General features: G+C 39.1%; 1 pseudogene; it reads left to right on the top strand.

Moving 5' to 3' along the window:
- Positions 1–4,240: 4,240 nt before the first annotated feature.
- LOC101607068 lies at positions 4,241–4,808 on the top strand (annotated as a pseudogene).
- The last annotated feature ends 2,558 nt before the right edge of the window (positions 4,809–7,366 follow it).

The raw sequence follows: 7,366 nt of genomic DNA, 5'->3' as shown, positions 1-7,366 counted from the left end.
TCGTGAGTGATTTGGAGTGTCACCATATCCAGGCAGAGCGTGGGTTCCCCACCTTGGGGTTCCTTCACCATCGACACCCATACTCCTCCTTAACCCCTTGGGAGGAATCAGTGGGCCTGGTCCTTCCTCGGCACTACCTGCCAGGGAAGCCCAGAAAACAGGATTAAGGGTGTGGGGTGGGGCAACACATACCTTTATGGACTTTGACTTTTTTAGATTATTTGTTTTAATACCCACTCTTGCATAAATACTATGCTGATATTGGTTGAATGTCTATATTGCTCAGTTGAATTTCAGAATTTGCCAGTAATTTGCTTCACCCAGTCTACTAGAATACTTGAGTAGCAGGCAAAGTCAACACTCAGGGTCACTTCTGCTTTTTCTCTTGGAGTATAAGAACTACAACTGGCACTCTAAACACCTACACTGAAGATAGATAGATAGATATACAGACAGACAGACAGATAGTTGAATTTACATGGCTAAGAACAGTGCAGTTAATTAGGAAACCCAAGCACCAAATTAACTTAAGATGAAAAATTTCTAATTATAATACAAAAAACACAAAAATTCAAGACAATAAAATCCCATCAAAAATTATAAATCCATGCCAGGCGTGGTGGCGCACACCTTTAATCCCAGCACTCGGGAGGCAGAGGTAGGAGGATTGCCATGAGTTCAAGGCCACCCTGAGATGACAGAGTTAATTCCAGGTTAGCCTGGACCAGAGTGAGACCCTACCTCGAAAAAACAAAAAAAAAAAAAAAAATTATAAATCCAAGCAGGCCATGGTGGTACACGCCTTTAATCCCAGCACTCAGGAGACAGAGGTAGGAAGATCACCGTGAGTTCAAGGCCACCCTGAGATTACATAGTGAATTACAGGATAGCCTGGACTACAGAGTGAGACCTTACTTCAAAAAAGCAAAAATAAATAAATAAATCCTCCAAAAATAACCTCCACAGAGACTGTTTTAGAAAAAATAACTAACAAAAATTTCAAAAAAAAAAATGATCTTATCTAAATTCAAAGAAGAAAACCAACTCTGAAGAATCCCAAAAGGACACAGGAAACCAACTTAATGAAATAGGAGCTCAATACAAGACATGAGTAAGGAAATAGAAATAATTTTAAAATACCAATCAGAAATACTAGAAATGAAAACAGAGTAAGTCAAATAGAAAACAGTAAAAAGTCTCACAATTAGAATGGATCAAGGAGAGGACAGAATATCTAAACTAGACCAGGTGGCAGATAATACAGTCCAACAAAGAAAAGGACAAACAAATAGGAAGGCATGAATGGGAATTTCAAGAAATACAGAACATTATGAAGAGATCAAACATAAGAATTCAGGGCATAGTAGAAGGAGAAGAATTTCACTCCAAAAGCATAACAGGTATTTTTAAAAAATCACAGAAGAAAACTTTCCCCAAGTAAAGAAAGTGATGCCAATACAGATAAGGAAACCTTTAGAACACCAAATAGACAAAATCAGTAAAGAAGCTCTCACCATCATATTATAATTAAGCTACAAAATATACAAACAAGAGAAAGTATATTGAAAGCAGTTAGAGAGAAAAGTCACATACAAAGGCAATTCCATCAGGATAACTGATCACTCAACACAAACTTTAAAAGCCAGACAGGCTTGGAATGATATATTTCAAGTTCTGAAAGTTAACTGTCAACCAAGATTACATTATCCTGAAAAGCTATCTATCCAAATAGATGGAGAAATAAGGACATTCCACAACAAAAGCAGTATTCATATAGAACACTAAACCAGCTCTAAAGTAAAAATTAGAGGGCTGAGCATGGTGGCGCATGAACTTAATCCCAGCACTTGGGATGCAGAGGTAGGAGAATTGCCATGAGTTTAAGGGGTCGGAGACCACCTGAGACTGCATAGTGACTTCCAGGTCAGCCTGAACTAGCATGAGTCCCTACCTCAAAAACAACAACAACAACAAAAAAAAAAAAAAAAAAAAAAAAAACCTTGAAAAGATCCTCCAGAATAAAGGCAAAGAAAGAGAAAAGCACACACAAGAAAACAGGAAAAAAATAAATCATACTCAAATAATATATCATACAAGACACAGTAAAGGAAAACTACAAAATAAGAAAAATGGCAAGAATAAGTAGGCTCCTTTCAATAATAACTCTTTTTTTGTTTTTGTTTGTTTGTTTGTTTTATGATTTTTCAAGGTAGGGTCTCACTCTGGTCCAGGGTAGTCTTGAACTCACGGTGATCCTCCTACCTCTGCCACTGCCTCTGCTGAGATTAAAGGTGTGTACCACCTTAATATCACTGGTTTCAATGCCCCAACCAAATAACACAGGTTTGAAGACTACCTCAAAAAACCAAAAGACAAAAACAAACAAATGAACAACAACAACAAAAAAAAGACAGGGTACTTTGATTTGTTGCCTCCAAGAAACAAATAAAAGATTTCCATAAAAAATGGACAGGGATAACTCAAGAAACATGAAGGGAGGACCACAGCAACCAACAGAGGAGCAGATCACAAAGTAGAGGATCTCATGGACCAGTGGGAGAACTACAGCCACCATCCACAGCCTTCCCTCCCCCACTGCCAGTGCAAGCACCAGAGACCTGGGGAAGGGAGATCACACACTGAGCATCAGTGGACAGAGCAGCAAACCAACTACCCAGCCAGCCTACATGAACTGACAGTGCACCAAAGAGAGACCCAAGCAGGAACGCAGCATAACTGAAACCAAAATCGTCCCAAAAGGTAACTGAGATTACACCAGGCCAGTACCTGCCAAATCAGCCTGGTATATAGGCTTGAATCAGAAGTACTAATTGCACCTTCCGTATCAGGATAAAATATATGTTAAATCTGATGAATGATTGGATTTGCCATTCTCTCTGTGTGTGTGTGTGTGTGTGTGTGTGTGTGTGTGTGTGTGTGTGTGTGTTTTAAAGGTAGGGTCTCACTCTAGCCCAGGCTGACCTGGAATTCACTATGGAGTCTCAGGGTGGCCTCGAATTCACAGCAATCCTCCTACCTCTGCCTCCAGAGTGCTGGGATTAAAGGCACATGCCACCACACTGGGCAGATTTGCCATTCTTAAATAAACTATATTTTGGGCTTGTTATTTGTGGCTTCCTGATTTATAGTGGCTTTGTTTCCTCTTCTGTTGTTCATTAGGGAAGGGCCCTACTTGGTCATAAGATGACTTGGAACCCTCAACAGACCATAAATCTTAACCACCTAACTGACAGGATTAAGGGTGTGGGGCAACACACACCCTAAGGGACTGTGACTTTGTTAGAGGATCTGTTTGTTATAATACCTACTCTTGCATAAATACTCTGTGCTGTTTTTCATTAAATGTGTACATTGCTTAGTTGAATTTTAGAATCAGCCTGTATTTTGTTTCACTCAGCCTACTTGAATACTCTCATAGCAGGCAAACCTAACATCTAGGGTCACCTTTGTAGATATTCTGAGAGTATTCAGAGCCACACCTACCACATTAAGCTCCTACTCTGAAGATATATAACATCACATTGATTGATACATCTAATAATACTGCAGCTAACAGGAAATCCAAGCATTCAATTGATCCAAGATGCAAAAATATGTACATTATAACACAAGAAACACCCAAAGTCAAGACAATATAAACCCACCAAAATGTATTAATGCATCAGAAATGACCTCCAGTGAGAATGAGTTAGAGGAAATGCCTGAGAAAGATTTCAAAAGAATGATTATAATATTCCCAAAGAAGTCAAAGAGGAAATCAAAGGAATTAAAGAAGACACAGGAAATGAATGTAATGAAATAGAGAGGACAATACAAGACATAAATAAGGAAATAGAAATAAAGAAAAACCAGTCAGAATTACTAGCAATGAAAAACACAGTCAATGAAATACAAAACTCTGTAGAAAATCTCACCAGTAGAATGGATGAAGGAGAGGACAGAATACCTAAAATAGAAGACCAGATTGCAGCTCTAATACAGTCCAACAAAGAAAAAAGACAAACTAATAGGAAAATATGAATGGGAATTTCAAGCTATTTGGGACACTATGAAAAGATCAAACATAATAATTCAGAGTATATAAAAAGGAGAAGAGGCGCCAGGGACACCCCAGGTCATGGCCGCTGACGTATCGTCCTGCTCCAGCTGCCTCAGTGCCCCACCACGACTGCAAGGAAGGCGGCTTATCTCAGGAGCCACACACTGAAGACTGAAGACAATGTCTGGAAGTTTCTACTTTGTAATTGTTGGCCACCATGACAGTCCGGTTTTTGAGATGAAATTTTTGCCAGCAGGGTAAGCAGAATCCAAAGATGACCATCATCACCTCAACTAGTTCATAGCTCATGCTGCCCTTGACCTCATGGATGAAAACATGTGGCTGTCCAACAACATGTACTTGAAAACTGTGGACAAATTCAACGAGTGGTTTGTGTCGGCGTTTGTCACCACGGGCCAGATGCGTTTCATTATGCTGCATGATGTGCGGCAAGAGGACGGGATTAAGAACTTCTGTACCGACATTTATGATTTGTATATCAAGTTTGCAATGAACCCATTTTATGAGCCCAATTCACCCATTCGGTCAAGTGCATTTGACAGAAAAGTCCAGTTTCTTGGGAAGAAACACCTTTTAAGCTAAATGCAGAAAATTAAAAAAAAAAAAAAAAGTGGCAACACAGTGAGAAGTGTCCAGGAAGGTGTGTACTGTAAGTCACTTGATTAAGCAATGTGGAAAGCTTGTACATGTGTAAGTTCATATCTAATGAAATTTCCCTTGAGTTTAATAGCACATTGTTTCATGTTACCAATCTTTGCTTGTGAACAGTGTTATTTAAGAAGAGTTCTTTATCTGTAATTACTAAATGTTTTTGTTTTTGTTTTGGAGATAAGGTCTCACTCAAGCCCAGGCTGACTTGGAATTCAATCTGTAGTCTCAGACTGGCCTAGAATTCACAGTGGTCCTCCTACCTCTGCCTCCCAAGTGCTGGGACTAAAAGTGCACCACCAACACCTGGCTTAACTTGATCTTAACATAATTCAAAACAGATGTCAGAATCCAGATTTGGTAGGCAGATTTGCAACAAAAAGATACTATAAAACTGAATGAATGGGTAGCCAAAGCTGTGGCTTGTTTATATCTGCAGATATATATATTTTTTTAATTTTTCTTTATTTGAGAGTGACAGACAGAGAGACAGATAGAAAGAGAGAGGGAGAGAGAGAATGGGTGTGCCAGGGCTTCCAGCCACTGCAAATAAACTCCAGACGTTTGCACCCCCTTGTGCATCTGGCTAATGTGGGTCCTGGGGAATTGAGCCTTGAACCAGGGTCCTTATGCTTCACTGGCAAGCGCTTAACCACTAAGCCATCTATCTCTCCAGCCCATCTGCAGATATTGTAAACACATGTGCTCACTACTTCCCCCAGGAGCTGAAGCAGAGCGCTGTGGTGCTACAGTGCAGCCTGCAGCCATGTGAAGAGGCTCCCAATGGGACCTTGGTGTTCTGAAGTCCTGGACCAAAGTTACAGGCCATGGTGAAAATAGTTACCGCTGTCACCTCCTGTTTTATTTCTCTTAGTAAACTAAATGTATAATGAATTTGCTGATATCTGTACTTGCAATGCACTTTCAGAGAGGTTAATATAAATAAAACTTGTATTACAGTAAAATTTCTGCTTGGTTATTTAGGCTACACACCTAGAATGGGGCCAGGTGTGTTCTCTTCTGTACTGTAAGAAATGTGTAATTTGATTGTAAAATATTCTAGATGCATGGAAAAGCAAGCAATAAAACCAGAGATTTCATGTGGACACTGGAAAAAAAAAAAAAAAAAAAAAGAAGAAGAAGAAGAAGAATTTCACTCCAAAGGCATGGTAAGTGTTTTCAACAAAATCATAGAAGAAGACTTCTCCCAAACTGGGAAAGAGATTCCAATGCAGATACAGGAATCCTTTAGAACACCTACCAGACAAAACCTGGAAATAACCTCTTCTTGCCACATTATAATTAAACTACCAAACATACTAACCAAAAAATTATATTGAAAGCAGTTAGAAAGAAAAATCAAGTTGCATACAAAGGCAAATCCATCAGGGTCACAGCAGATTAATCAACATAAATTTGAAAAGCAAAAAGGGCTTGGAGTGATGTATTATAATATTTGAAATATAACAACTGTCAACCAAGGTTACTTATCCTGCAAACTATCCATTCAAATAGATGGAGAAATAAGGACATTCCACAACAAAAGGAGGCTAAAAGAATATTTGAAGACAAAACCAGCTCTACAGAAAAAACTTGAAAGAATCCTCCATGCTGAAGAGAAAGAAAAGCACAAATATAAGGAACCTGGAAAAAAACAAACCATACTCAAATACTAGTTAATACAAGAGAACAAAGGTAAAACCAGAAGAACTACAAAAAATGGCAAAAATAAATACACACCTTTCAGTAATATCTCTTAATATCAATGGCCTCAGTGCCCAAAAAAAGACATAGGTTTGCAGACTGGGTTAAAAATCAGGATATTTCAATTTGTTGCCTCCAAAAAACTCACCTTTCTACAAAGGATGGACACTATCTTAAGGTGAAAGGTTGGAAAACAGTGTTTCAAGAAAATGGGCCTAGAAAACAAGCAGGGGTGGCTATCCTAATATCTGACAAAGTAGACTTCATTCCAAAATTGGTTAGGAAAGATAAGAAAGGTCACTTTATATTGATTAAAGGCACACTCCAACAGGAAGACATTACAATCCTAAACATACATGCACCAAACACGGGGGCTCTCAACTTCATCAAATAAACACTAGTATAACTAAGGTCACAGATTACACCAAACACAGTTGTAGTGTGTAGCAGACAGCTTCAGGTTCACTGAGATGAACTTCCAGACCAAGCACAGTTATGGATGAAGGGATAGTTATTGAAGTTTACAGATCCAGGGGAAGTTCCATAATGGCAGAAAAAACTGGCCTGCTTCACAGGACCAAGCAGAGAGAGAAGCACAAGCCTAAAGCCAAAAGCCACACAGCACAGCACACTTCAGGAACTCCAGCTAGGCACACTTTGCATATCTTTAGATTGTAATCTGAAACCCACCACCACACCTTAAGATCCATCCAGTGATACTGCCTCCAGCCAGGTGTCTGCAGATGCAAACTACAAACAAACAAATGAATATATTGGGGGCCATCAATTCAAACCACCACATTCTGTCCCTGGCCCCCAATAGATTTATAACCATCACACACTGTAAATTGTACTCAGTTCAATTTCAAAGGACCCCACAGTCTTGACTTAAGATATTAAGACCTGTAAAATCAAAGTTAAACATTTCTAACA

The sequence above is a fragment of the Jaculus jaculus genome, chromosome 10 (genome assembly GCF_020740685.1).
Source record: "Jaculus jaculus isolate mJacJac1 chromosome 10, mJacJac1.mat.Y.cur, whole genome shotgun sequence".
Lineage (NCBI taxonomy): Eukaryota > Metazoa > Chordata > Mammalia > Rodentia > Dipodidae > Jaculus > Jaculus jaculus.
The sequence above is the reverse complement of the archived record's forward strand: the minus strand, read 5'-3'. Positions and strand labels throughout refer to the sequence as shown.